Genomic DNA, 14,297 nt, shown 5'->3' with positions numbered 1-14,297 from the left:
TGAAAAAAAAGTTCCTTGCTTGCTCCTCCCTGAAAAAAATCCTGGGGACGTCCATGGTTGAGGGGGGAGGGGTGGAAAGCAGATGCAAAATTCACTACATCTTTCCCTCACCTCCAACTACATACTCTCTTAATGATGTATGTGGAAAAGCGTCGAAAGCTTGGGACCAGTTTTAGCATGGTTTATTTTTTACCATGTAGTTTTTGTGTTGTGTTCAAATAAAATTACTAATATTATTATTAGTCAATCTATTCTATATAGTGACCTGCAACTAACAAAATACCCTATTAATATACATGTAATGTTTTTGTGTATCCACATACCTGTTTATTTAATTTGATTAATTTCCAGTGACCAAACCATCTGCGATACAGACTACTATAAGTTCTGATGTTAAATAAACAGGTATGCAGATATATAAGCATGCTTCATGTATCTTACTGCATCTAAAGTCTCGTAACATAAGGATGCCCTATATTCTGTTGATTCAAAGATTCTATTTCAACAAAAAATATCAGTTTTAAAATGCAGGGACTGCTTAAACTTGAATTAACATGGCTACACATTCTCACCATCTCATTTCATAAAAACCTGTTGCACAAACAGATGCCCATCACAAGGAGGAAACATTTTTTACTGCTGCATGTGTGAAACAGTGCTTGTGTATAAATCTTTCAAAGATGAATGAATAAAAGAATGATTTTAATAATTATAATGATGGCTTTACATTTCTTCGTTTTACATGTGTTGAATAAATTACATAATTTTTCTTCGATTTTTATATCAATGTACAGGGTCTGTATAAAAGTAATGAGATCAAATTTGGGGAAAAAATGTATTGAAGATATCGCTACAAATCATTAACATGCTTCAAAAGAGGACCCTTGGGCATCGACACACTTCTGCCAACGAGTTTTCCATGCTTGGAAGGTGCCCTGGAAGTCCATCAAGCAGCGCGTCGAAGCCGCTTTAACCTCTGCTACAGTCCCATGGCGGTGTCCTTTGAGGGCTGTCTTCACTCGGGGGGACAGGAAAAAGTCAGCTGGGGCCAGATCGGGACTGTAGGGGGGCTGGGGAAGCATTGTGATGCCGTTCCGAGCCAGGTAGTCGTTGACCACGAAGCAGGTGTGGCTTGGTGCATTGTCATGATGCAGCCTCCAATTGGCACAGAATTTTTCTCATCTGCAAATCCTCGGTAATGATGATGTGCACAGTCATTTTATCAATTCCTACGCGGTGTGTAATCATTCGAACACTTAACCGCTGGTCTGAGTTCAACACATCACGCACACATTGCGCATTGTCCTCGGTTCTGCTCGTGGACGGGCATCCTGCGTGGGGTTCATCTTCCACACTCTCTCGACAATCTTTGAACAGCAGCTCTTGATAGACTTTCACTCCCGGACACCTGCTGGATCATGGCCAACGTCTCCATAGCCGATTTTCCGAGTACCACACAGAATTTAATGGTGTAGCACTGTTAAATGGCAAGTTGCATTTTTGAGCTTCGACCGAGCCTATAGACAGGGGTCCACTTAAACCATGATACGAACCGCACGGAAGCTTGTAGGTGACTGAGGCTAGGTGCATTTTGAAGCTTACTTCCCCTCCATCGAACCCACCTGGAGCGAGCACGCTGCGATGTACAGTCGTGTCAAAAACATTTGGTCTCATTACTTTTTATACAGACCCTGTATAAGTGACTACATAACCTATTAAAACTAATGTGAATATCCAGACAATGACAAAACAAAATTGCATGAAGACACACATCAACGCTCTACAAGGAATTTTAACCAGATGTACTTCTTCAGAATTTGCAATATCATAGTGGATATTTGAAAGGAGAGAATTTATTTAAAATGGCTCTGCTGGCATCGGCCAAATAAGGTCCCGCAGAGCATCAATCCAATTGGCTGCACCATTTAATGGCACATGAAGACTCCAGTTTTAAATAAAGTGTGTTCACTAACACACATTAACTTACATGCAAGGAACTCCACATTTCTTTAATCCTTGAAGAGACACCTCCACAAACTACACATGGCAAATGTTACTTTTTTTCTTCTTGGAGGCAGTGTTACAACCACATTTCCAGATGCTGAATTCCAAGGAAATCAGTCTACATATGAATCACTACACATTTATCCCAAGTAACCACAACAGTTGGGCCAACTGCAGTTTTTACATGGGAAAGGTTGGGTTAATCGTTTGGTTGTCAAATTCAAGTTGGTCTTACGTTGGGCCAACTCTTGCCTAACCATGGAAAAGTGAGTCAAAATCAGTTTTAAAAACTGCTTTCTCATGTTAAGACAACTTTTAAAAGTATGCTGTAAATTCTAGAGTGTAAAAGTAAGTTATTATTTTATACAACAATTTGTACTAGAGTTTATATTTGGCTTCACAATAAATTATACATATATATGAACACAAACTTTCGTTGTCAGTATGTTGGTCCAACGTAAAAACTACACATTGACCCAATGTTGGAACCTTGGCCAAAATTACCATTGCCAATGATATGTTCTTACATTTGGCCAACAATTTTCAGTACAGTTGGTTAAACGTTGGGCCAACCACTTTTGGTCAATTGGGATATGCTCTTTTCTTATACATGAAAGGCTCAGAAGTAAAACTTGATAATCCATGAAAATATGGAACCAAGAAAGACAGAAATAAATGTTTGTCCATTGTATTGTGGCTGTGTGTGTTTACCCATATGTCCCCATGTATTTCTGGCAATTACTGGCTATTGAATGGATCAAATGTTAACCAACTTTTTAATGAAGTTTAAGTTATCAAGTTTTATTTCTGATATGCTTATATAATAATATAAATAAGTCTGTCTTACTTCTCTGATATGTTCTAATTAAATCATTTGAAGTTCTTAATTAAATATATAGTGTAAGAGTGTACAGACTACAAATATCTGAGCACAAAGTTCTTAGGAAGATAGAAGAACCATGTTCGTATTATGACATTCTAAGGGAAAGAGTAAAGAGACACTTTTCAGAAGAAATTAATGTAAATTTATGTGCATTATGTTAATTTGCAACATGTAAGGCAAGAAATCAGTGACCTTAGCTATTAAAGGCAAACAGAAAGTACAATTAGTATGATAGCTTGGTGTTTTTTGGTATTTTTGAAACAGGGCTGCCCAAGCTACGACCAGTGGGATGCATCTGGCCCACCATGCCTCTGTATAGAGCCTGTCTTACTTCTTATAAAAACTTCTAACCTTATTTTGAGGCATTATCTAGCTTAACTGTAAATAACTCTTATCTCAAGTAGATACTGACCTTATAAAAGTTTGCACACCTTTGTTCTAAAACATATGTACTGTGAATATCTACTATGTTACAGACTTAATATCACCAGAACCATTTACAAAATTATATCTTAGTGAAAAATCCTTTCATTTTTCTAATACTTTTTAAACCTAATATACAGGATGTTTCTGTGACCATGAATCAAACTGGCAGGGTGGATGGAAACTGACCCAAATATGAGATAAGGAATCCCACTCAGCAAATGCTTCATTACAAAGTTATAAGGCAAAACTAGTTGGGGCTGCCTGCAACAGTGTTACAATTTAGTTTCATGTCATATCCTTCCCAGTCAATACACTAACGTTGCCACAACGTTGTATGTATGTTGTATTTATGATGAATGTTGTATGTAGGGGAACAACGTTGTGATAACGTTGCCACAACGTTGTATGTATGTTGTATTTATGATGAATGTTGTATGTAGGGGAACAACGTTGTGATAACGTTGCATTAACGTTACAAAAAAAACATTCCACTGAATACGCTTTAGTTTGGATGGTCACCACCATGAGAGCCACAAGCGTCAGATCGGAGTGTTTTGTTTAATCTGAATTTGTATGTGCACTGGCCACCAAACCTTATATTTCCTACAGCGTACACTAGATGGCAGTGTGACTCAAATGCAAAACAAACATAACTTTTAGAAACACAAATAAGGATAATTTCAATTGTAATTAGTGAAAAAATGTGTTTTATTATCCTTCGAAAGATGTGTGAATATTGAAGTTGTAAGGAAGATCAGAAAATGAAATATGTTGAATACAAGTGAAACTCCCATGATAAATATTTTTATCCCAGACTATATAATCAGGAGCTAAGTGCTGCAAAAAGAAACTTATTACCAGGTGTAGTTAGAGATGTGTTAATTCATGAAAATCTCCAACTAACAATTGTCTATTTTGGTGGAGCAGGAAAAGTTTCTATAATATGTAAAGATAAGTTTTTCCTGTTACACATTTGTAGTATATATAAAAATGGCTTGGCAAGATTGCTAATAGCTTACCATGTGAAATAACCATATTTTAAATGTGCATTGTTATATTAAATTACACAGGCAGCAAGGTAATGTTCCAAAAACGTTGTGGCAACGTTAACCCCTTGCATACCTAATGTTGCTACGTAATGTTCAGTATATGTTGCGACAACGTTTAGCTGTCTAAATAGACCGAACGCTCTGAAACGTCATCCGTAAGTCACCAATCATATTTTTGTGTTTCTCCTGTGTTTCGAAACTTTATAGTTTATTTCTAAATATAAATTTTAACTAGCTTGGTGGATATGCTACATCGCTGAAAGTATACAGTACACTTGGACACTTAATCGTGAAGTTCGCAACACTGAGGACATCAACAGACTGAAGCAATTGCACTCTGGCTTTCTTTCAGGCATTGCCTATTGGAAAACAAAATTTTCCTCCACCAACATACCCTCCCATTGGATCCTTCAAGGTCTTTTGGGCCCATGGTGGCATTGCAGGCTACAGGCTTGCAGGGTGATGTTACACAGATGTTTTGTCAACATGCTGCGAGAGGTTGTTGATGGCCACATATCGAAAAAGGACGAACCTTGGAGACTTGCAGGTTTATTCTGTTCAGGCAACATGCAAGATATAATGAAAAACTAAAAGTTACAAAAGTAATTTGTAACAGTTATGCTGTGTACCACCACTGCTTGCCTTGCTGTACCGGAGTGCAAGTCCATGCACTGCAGTAATATTTGTATTAAATCTACAAGCCGCATCTTTGAGTTGCCCTATTCCACTGCCTTAGGCAGCCCCAAATAATTTTGGCTTTTAACTTCTAAATTATGTGTTTCCGGACTGGGGTTCTCACACTGGTACTTGGCACAGTCTCTACCCACCCTGACAGTTTCATTCAAGATCATGGAAACACACTGTATAATGTAAGAAAAAGTTACCTTTGAATAAAAGATCGAAGGATTCCATACCTTGATTTCCAACTTTAATTCAATATACGAGGGCCATCCGGAAAGTAGTAGCTGTTCGCACCATGTGGAGCGCTAGTGACACGAGTAGCCATAAAAACGACTTCAGTTGACTGTCTCCTCAGTGTGGGCGAAGTTTTGTAGCACTGTCATTGTAGTTATTGTTTCTGTCAATGTTTACAATGTTCAAAACATTTGAGAACACCGCCACTTGTGAAGTTAGGGCTGTGATCAGATTTCTCAACGCCAGGAATGTGCGACCATGTGATATTCACCGTCAATTAAAGGAGGTTTATGGAGACAATGTTATTGACTAGTTGTCTGTTCGGCGCTGGTGTCGAAACTTTAACTCTGAGAGGGAGAACGTCCATAAAGACAAATGTTCCAGGTGCCCGTACGCCATCAAGGATGAACTGCTTAGTGCAGTTGAGAAATTCATTAAGAACGATCGGCACGTCACACTGAATGAAATCAGTGAACAGTTCCCTGATTTTCATCAACAATTTTTCATGAAATTGATTCAGATTTTCATCTCTTCACATAACTAAAGGGCTTTTTGGGAGGAAAGACATTTCACAGTAAGGAGGGGCTGACTACTTTTCTCAATGGACTGGTGTCAGAGGAATATGAAGCTGGGTTACAAAAACTCGTTACACATTATGACAAATGCCTAAATGTACATGTTGACTATGTAAGCTGCTCGTCAAGTCAACCTTGCAGCAGGTTTTATGTATCAATCCGCGCGAGAACTGAGCTCAGAATCTTCCGTGCCAGTCTTTCCTCAACCGCCGAACTGCTTACATCGCAGACACTGAGAAAATCCACAGTATTGCCAACCGCACAACACATCAAAACCCGCATGCATGTCAAGTGGAATGTATTTTTGCTTCTCTTTGTCTCCTGAAACATGAAATTTTAAAAGTACTTTCTGCGCATAGATTATTTAATAAATGTGTCATTACTTAATATAAATGCGAAATATCTTCGAAACATGAGAGCGTGTGTGTATATTTCGAGCACGCAAAAATAAAAATGAACAAAGATAAAAGTAAACAACGATAGGCCCTCTTGAATTTAATGACAATTTTTTTTTTTTTGGTTTAGAAAGAAATACATTTATGAAAAACGTGGTTGCTTCGTCCGCAATACATCCGTTCCTGTAAGACACACGCAATTCAAGTTATACCACCAAAAAAGCATCATTTGTTATTGGTGATATATACAATCAGGTGCATTGTCTGTCGCTATTACTCTGGTTTCAATTTATGAATCACTTCACTAAACCAGGATTCAAATCTTGGTCTGTCCATTTCTTGCGGATAATCACCCTTCCCTTTCTTTGCGCGGAACAGTAAATATGCACCTTCAACAAAGCTTTCATTGCCGCCAGTGGGTGAAACAATAAGCCTCCCCCTTCCCCTCATCGTTGGTTTCTTCAGCCCTGGCGTGGTTTTGCATGCTGGTATCCTTCCATGTTTTATTCCCCCTTCCCCCACCCACCGAGTTGAAGGACGTCTCGTCCAAGTAATAAACATATTTCTTCTCACTGCGATATCTTTTAATACCGCGGAGATTCTTTTGTCGTCAAAAAACAAACAATCGTTTCCTCTTGCTAAACTCAAACAGCAAATCATTCAACACCCGTGATACAATTCGTGCGCACATTGACGGCAAATCACCTCACGCCCTGTTTTACTTTGATCTTGTTGCCGCAAGGAGGATTATGCATTCAAAACAACTTGCTTCTCTTTGAAGAAAATTTCCCTTCGGACGAAGTCCAAAATAACATTCGGGTAAAACCGCGCGCTGAACAGTAGATTCAGCCATTCTCGCCGCTCTACAATAAACATAGGGTTAAAATAGTGGGATGTGCAACACTGGTATCGCCGATTTCACGCGTTCTGCAACGCATTCAGTCTCGCTCGACTCGCTCTAAAGTTTCAGTGTCTCTTCAACGCACTACACATTGCAGTTGGCGAATCTACGGTTCCAAGTTCGTCTGCACAGTGATTGCAACCAATTAAGTCCATACCTGCTAATGGATGTACTATTTTGTCTGTATATTACAAATTAAATAACTGTTTTCTTGCAAGTATGCAGTTGTGTCGGAATAGAACCCGTCTCAGTGGAACTATGTTCTTGCGCGCACGTTTGGAACTACATATGCGAAAACCTGCTGCAAGGTTGACTTGACGAGCAGCTTAGAGAAGTAGTTTAAAGCATGTTGTTAACAATTACAAAGTTCTTTCAAAAAATATTTGTTACTTTTCTTAAAATTAAAAAAACTGGTACTACTTTCCGGATGGCCCTCGTATATTTTATACCCTGCTTCCTGAATTTCTATGATTATCAAAGTCATCAATTTATCATAGACTTCGTGCAAAATAGTAAAACTTCAATTCATTGGTTCTTTGTAGCTGATCATCGATGTTTACAGTTTCTATGTACCTACATTTAAGAGACTGGTTCTGTCTGCATCCTCAGGGTAACGTATTTATTTCTATCTTGTCATTTGTCAGTATTCCCCGACACATGATGTGTTTGGAGGAGGTATCAATTGTCAAGTAAGGTCTAAACCGAGTACCTGGGCGGATTATTTATAGGTGACCGAGGCCAATCACAGATCAAGAAGTTACAGTTGGGAGGGGCGAATTTCATTCAGTACCTTTCCTCACCGAGAACCAATTCTAAGCTACACTTGCACTGTTTTATACAACCAATATACAGCACTGTATACAGGAATCAAGTTAAGTTCCATATTTTATAGATTGGAGTATAGTTTTGCAAGAAAAGGGATCTATGAGTGAAAAATATGTTGATTACTGTTGTTATCATAATTCCTTCTATTGCTTCTGTAAACAAATGGTCACATATAAGGAGTAAAGTAAATGGTAAATGTCTGTTATATCGGAGACACATTTCTTCATTTTTACAGAAGAAACTACTTACGGAAATGAGTTTCTGTAGCATTTTGAAAGTTCATGGAGGTATTTTCTCACCGTAGAATGCTGCACAACAAGAAATAAGCACTCTTGATATAATCAACTTGCATTTTGTGCAAAGCGACAACATTATGCCATTGTTTCCATTATGTACCTGCAGATGGCGCGAGCGTCGAAAGTCACGTGGTCTCGCCAGTGTTTCCAAACGTGCCTTTTTTTTTTACGAGGATTTTTTTTTAACTATGCTTACCTAACCTAACCCAACCTTACCTAACCTTGGCGGAAATGGTCCGTGGGGCTATCGTGAATGGTTTTTGGGGCTATCTGTCAATGGTTCGTGGGGCTATCGTGACTGGTTCATGGGGCTATCATGAATGTTTTTTGGGGCTATCCGTCAATGGTTTGTGATGACATAATGAACATGAAAGTAGGTATTTTTCGGTTATGAAGGTTGAAACACTGCATACCCACTCCAAATGGACAAAACACAAGCACGATGATCCACAGCTGTGCGTGCCATATTGTATGTTCCGCAACGGAAGAAAGGAACCAAAAGAATTACTCGTAATGTGAAAAATCGAAGTTATTTTCATGTAAAAAGCATAATGGCACCTTCAACTATGTTCTGCAATACACAATTGGTAAGTACGAACCATCCGAAACACAAAATATCCAATTTTAATGTGTCTCCGATATAACAGACATTTACCAAGTAAATAATAAAAAAAAAAAACCTATTATATTTCAAAGGGTTTCATGTTCCTTCCCTTTTGAGGCACGGTGGTTCAGATCCAAATTTAAACTGTAGGTCCAGTTCCGAATAACTTATCATAAGTATAAAATGGGTTTAAATGAAACTTGAAACAATATTCTCAAGAATGTTAAATTTGGTGATTAAAAGAGAGAAGATTTGAATCCTCAAAAGTATTAGGTATAATAATATGTTTAAAAAGAACATGGCACTTGGGTGGGGCAACTGCTCCCCTATCACCCTCCCCATGGATCTGTGTCTGACAGAGACTTGACTTTGTCCAGTGGTCTGGAGTGTCCAGGGAGGATTATTCTTTTGGTGGCCCTGGCTCAACGATGTCGGATACAATTGTGGTTGAAACTTGGTGTAATCAATCAAAATATACATCTCCCTGTTTTGGCCTATCCCCATACAAACGAGGAACAGTGTAGTAACGGGTGGCTAGAATTAAAGTTACCAACTCAGAGCCCTCTGTAGCCTGTTTGAGGCATCATAGAACTCTGAAATTTGGTGAATCCACTATGCAGACCATGAAAAAGGGGATGGCGATAAAAAAAAAGTTCCATTTTCCGCCACCAGGTTGAAATGTGGCGCTCTAATAATGAATATTGAAAAACACAAGTCAGATATACAAATCTTTATTGTTGGTTTCTGCCAGTACAGCAGTGTTCAATATGCGTGCCAGAAGTGTGAATGACCTGTTGGAAGTGTAGCACAGCATGATGAACAGTTACACGAAGCAACTGAACATTTGTTCAGCACTCACATTAAGTTATTTAGCCGAGTTATTAATTAGAAAGACATTTGTTAGTGGCTGTAAGTTGCAAGAAAATAATCTCTCGTTTATTGCAAGATTAAGGCAAATCCATAACCAATTGGAGCAGTTTACGTCATTATTACAACACATCATGGAAGTACAGCGCCACATTTAAACCTGGTGGTGGAAAATTGAACTATTTCTTTTTTTATCGCCATCCTCTTCCTCATGGTCTGCATAGTGGATTCACCAAATTTCAGAGTTCTACGATGCCTCAAACAGGCTACAGAGGGCTCTGAGTTGGGTAACTTTAATTCTGACCACCTGGTATATTCACTGGGAGAACAGTGTGCCCACAACCATTCATGGGCTAACAGTTACACGAAAGCAGCACAGAAGGGGATTTAACCATATGTTTTCAACTTGATTACTATGAGGGACAGTCAAATGAGACCTTTATTTGTTTTCGTTTTTATCTAGTAGACTTCTGCATGTAGAGTTTTAGTATATATATCGGATGATGTTCCACATAGGGTTACCAGGCATCCGGTTTTTTCCCGCACATGTCCTACATTTTAGCCTTACGTCCTGCGTCCGGGAGGAAGTTGAAAATTATCATAAATGTCCTACATTTTGAGTGTAACATAATATTAATTGGGAAAATACGTGTTTCTGTTGAACAAAGAGAAATAATGCAAGTTACAAGTCTATGGACTGCACTCCCAAACTCAATAGTGAAATTTATTTTGATTCAGTTATTGCCCAAAAAGAAAGGAAAAGTTTCTGCTTGAACAAAAACGAAAGCAATTAATGAACAAGGTTTTTGGGCCCCGTTCTGATGATGTCACTGTTCAATGCCTGAGAAAATGTCTTGCCTTGGGGTTTATAGTGATGGGACAAGGTGTTTCCCATTCTTATTTAATATTTTGATTGTAAAGCAGGGTCACTGCAGGGGGTATAGAGAACAAAGATGTTGAACTAAAAAAAATACCAAAGATGAAACTTCTGGAACCATTTCAAATTACGGTAATTGCTGAATATTTGTTTGCCATTACAGGTCATAATGAGGAAGTACTTTCATTACCTTCAGCACAATGAAGTCATGTGATACATACATATATATATATATATTAGTCTGTAAAAAGTTTGTTACTGGGGTTCTGTATAATTTCAAAGAGTGTGATTGTTCAGTCTCTCATAAATATATTTTGACTAAACCTGATATACTGATAAATATTGGCTCCTCTGAGAAGTACAAGTTAAAACATGTGTAGTGAGAAGTGTATTGTTTAGAATTCATTACAAGGTTGGAAAATTTGCATTAAAGAATTTATTAAGAAATCATATTGTTTTAAAGGTGAAAAGTGTAAATTTTTCATTTATATGTAACATCATGTTCTAAAAATGTTTATTATTTATTGTGAATGTTTTATGTCCTACATTTTGGGACATAATGTCCTACTATAGTGCTCTGGTAATCCTAGTTCCACATATATTTTCAAGTCTTGAGTTAGTGCCTGTATATCTCAGGAAGAAGACTTCGGGATGCATGCACACTCACTTATGAGCCATTGCGAAGGTCTTTCCACCCATCTCCCTCCATTCGTAAACTTGCTAGCATGGTAATCACGCATAGATATATTGCATTTTCATTTTCAATTGAATTTCTAGAAGTTTAAGGCTTCCAGAGGGCAAGAAACCACTGATTTTCACTAGTCCAAGTGTGTTAAGGAGGCGCCATCTTTAAAAATGACGAAAATGGTGTTGTGAAGTTCACTTCATCAGTGTTGCATCCTTGAGGTTGTTTTGTAATAACAGTTGACACCTGATGTAAATTTAACCTGTATACAGTCTGTCACATAATTTTTATTGGAAGTTTAAGGTTCTGATTTGACTCTTCCTTGTATATCTATCCTTATCATTGCAAATATCCGAAAGGGAGAAATATGATGTTATGAAATAAAAGGGTACACAAACTACCTAATTCCTAAATGCTAAAAATTAGAAAGATTAAAATTGGGCCTCCCCATACCAGTAGTCTAATGGTAATACTACTGCCTTGAAATCAAAGGGTTACGTATTCAATCCCCAGTGGAGACATATTTCATTAAGTGGCTTGTATTCCACTGCAAGGTGTAGGTCTCGACCAGACTGTCTGCTAGTGGGGATGAAATTGTAATGAAAATATGTTTGTTATTTGAGTGTCGCACCTCTTTTCTTCAGTGGGCGGTATTTCTCCCATCCTGCCCATTTCTAATATTCATTGGTAATTTATGAATTCATGTTAATTTCATCAGGTGAACATGTCCTTTGTGTTACATTACAATTATTGGATACTGAAAAAATTAAAATCTGAAATAAAGTTAAGTTTGTATTATTGTGCTTTTGAAAGTAGTTAATTCAGATCTCAGCAGAAATATTTCATGGGATATCTTACATATGGTTAGGTTATGAAGATGTTAGTAAACAATGTTAGTAAAATGCAATTAGTTGTGGACATTGGAAAGGAAACCTTTTTACAAAACGGTTGGTTGTGTCGCTGAAGAAACTATGAAAAGACATTAAAGCTAATGTGACAGTTTAGATATTGGTAATGCAAGTTGTGAAGTTGAAAGAACAAAAGATAAGCATTCATGAAGAACAAAGAATGTACAAAAATGCTGGAAGTACACCATAGTCATTTGTGTCGAGATGTGGAAGTATGAAGTCAAATAGATTCAGGAAGAAATTCATTTCCACAAGTAGGATCACTAATTGGAAGAACATTATGTTGGTATTAGAAGAAGCACAAACCTGCATTTGCTTCACATCTGGTACTCATCACCAATAACGGAAGACTAGATAGGCTTACTATCTCTAAACTGGCACAACTTAGATCTGTAAGAGTCTGAGAAAATGAATTCTGTTATTTTAGCAAATAGTTAACTACCACTGAACCACTGTTAATATTGTTATAATCTTGATTTAGTTAAGGTTTACTATGACTGTTAATGTTATAATAATACTGGAAGAGAGCAAACCTTGCAATGATAATTTACAAACTACGATAATCCAAGATCTACACATAGGAAAACAACAAATTGTAAAATTACACAACTATTTACACCAAACCAGTTGTTAGGAGGTCGATCATTAGTGTGTTATTAGTAAATGAATAGAAACCACTAAACACATGTCTTTTCTATTAGTTGTGAATTATTTACAGATGGTAATGTATTTGGCAATCACGGAATAACTAAACATACTGTTAATATTGAAATTTACGTAACATGTTATGCTTTGCTTACTTTGAATTTAATTAGTAATTTCATCTATTCCTGTTGATAAAACATGTCCTAAAAGGGAGATATAAAATAACAGCATTTTAAAATAGACGTGTGCATGTAAAGCTTCACGTTCTATACAATTATTTCTGCAAATAAACATTAAGACATGCATAATTACAGTGATTCTCTTCAAAAGCAATTATTTTATATTCCCCATATATGCCTTATAGAAATGATAAAATTATATATAAGAGAATTACAATTACAATGTCTACTAAATGTTCCAGAATTTTGTATAAAGTCATACAGAGATGATAACTTGGAGTTGTGTTCACTGTGTAATAACAATGTGGCCCTTGGGTAATAATCAGATCCTCAGTGTTGTAGGATGTGTACTATGATGAATGATTGACTGACTTGGCTTATTTTATTTCGCTTTTCTGCCACTTTTGGCTAATCACGAAGATGAGGATGAGTGATGATGTGATGAAACTGACGAAGGGACACATAAAGAATGCACAGGTCAGGATTTAAACTTAATACCCGATAAATAAATTTGTACTAAATATTTTTCAGTACACCAAATTATATTTTTAATCAGGAAAGCTTCAAGTTTAAATTCAAGGATTGAATTACATTTTTGTTTACTTCAGTTGCATCCACGATATTGAAGATTGGACATGCATAGATTTTTAATTTTTTTTATTGTTTGACAGCCCCCATATTTTAGTAATTTTTGTATCAGTTGGTTTCAGCTGTTGACTGCAGCAATCAAAAGAAAGCGGCAAATTGTATCTAGTACATAAATAAATACGGAGAAACTAGTACTAACTTTATCCGCGAAACTGTTTTTTCTTCCTCGTTGTATTAATTTCAGTGGCCACTACCACCATCCTCATTGGAACTTGTTGTACTGTTGCTTGGCGTGCTTTATTTGTTCGTAGTTCTCCGGCTGCTGCTGCCATAATGTACTCCCCGCACGAACTAAACATCGATAGTGGACAGGCACACCACACTTGGATACCCCTACTACAACAGTTAACACCGGGAAATAGCAGACGACACGGATGCATACGTACAGTTAACAACAGCGCACCTAGCGGCAGCCGGAGAACTACAAACAAAAGATGTATGCCAAGCAACAGTACAGCAAGTTCCAATGAGGATAGTGGCAGTGGCCACTGATATTAATAGAACGAAGAAGAAAAAACAGTTTCGTGGATAAAGTGAGTACTAGTTTCTCTGTATTTATAAACTACCGCATCTCTCTTTTCCCAATCATGAATAGTACATAACGTTGGAAATTTT

At 37.3% G+C, this 14,297-nt stretch overlaps 1 protein-coding gene across 3 annotated transcripts in view; it reads right to left on the bottom strand.

Moving 5' to 3' along the window:
- Positions 1-14,297, bottom strand: part of LOC145982073 (uncharacterized) — a 249,948-nt gene that overhangs the window by 5,496 nt on the left and 230,155 nt on the right. Inside the window, exon 7 of one of the 3 annotated variants that reach the window (XR_014441018.1) lies at positions 12,517-12,610. The exons of the other annotated variants lie outside the window; for them this stretch is intronic. The gene's annotated coding sequence lies outside the window, so the exon portion shown is untranslated. The remainder of the gene's footprint in view (positions 1-12,516; positions 12,611-14,297) is intronic. 3 annotated transcript variants of the gene reach the window in all.

This window comes from Lepisma saccharinum, chromosome 30 (genome assembly GCF_977018435.1).
Source record: "Lepisma saccharinum chromosome 30, izLepSacc3.1, whole genome shotgun sequence".
Classification (NCBI taxonomy): Eukaryota; Metazoa; Arthropoda; class Insecta; order Zygentoma; family Lepismatidae; genus Lepisma; species Lepisma saccharinum.
Note: the sequence above shows the minus strand (reverse complement) of the source record. Positions and strands in the feature narration are given on the sequence as shown.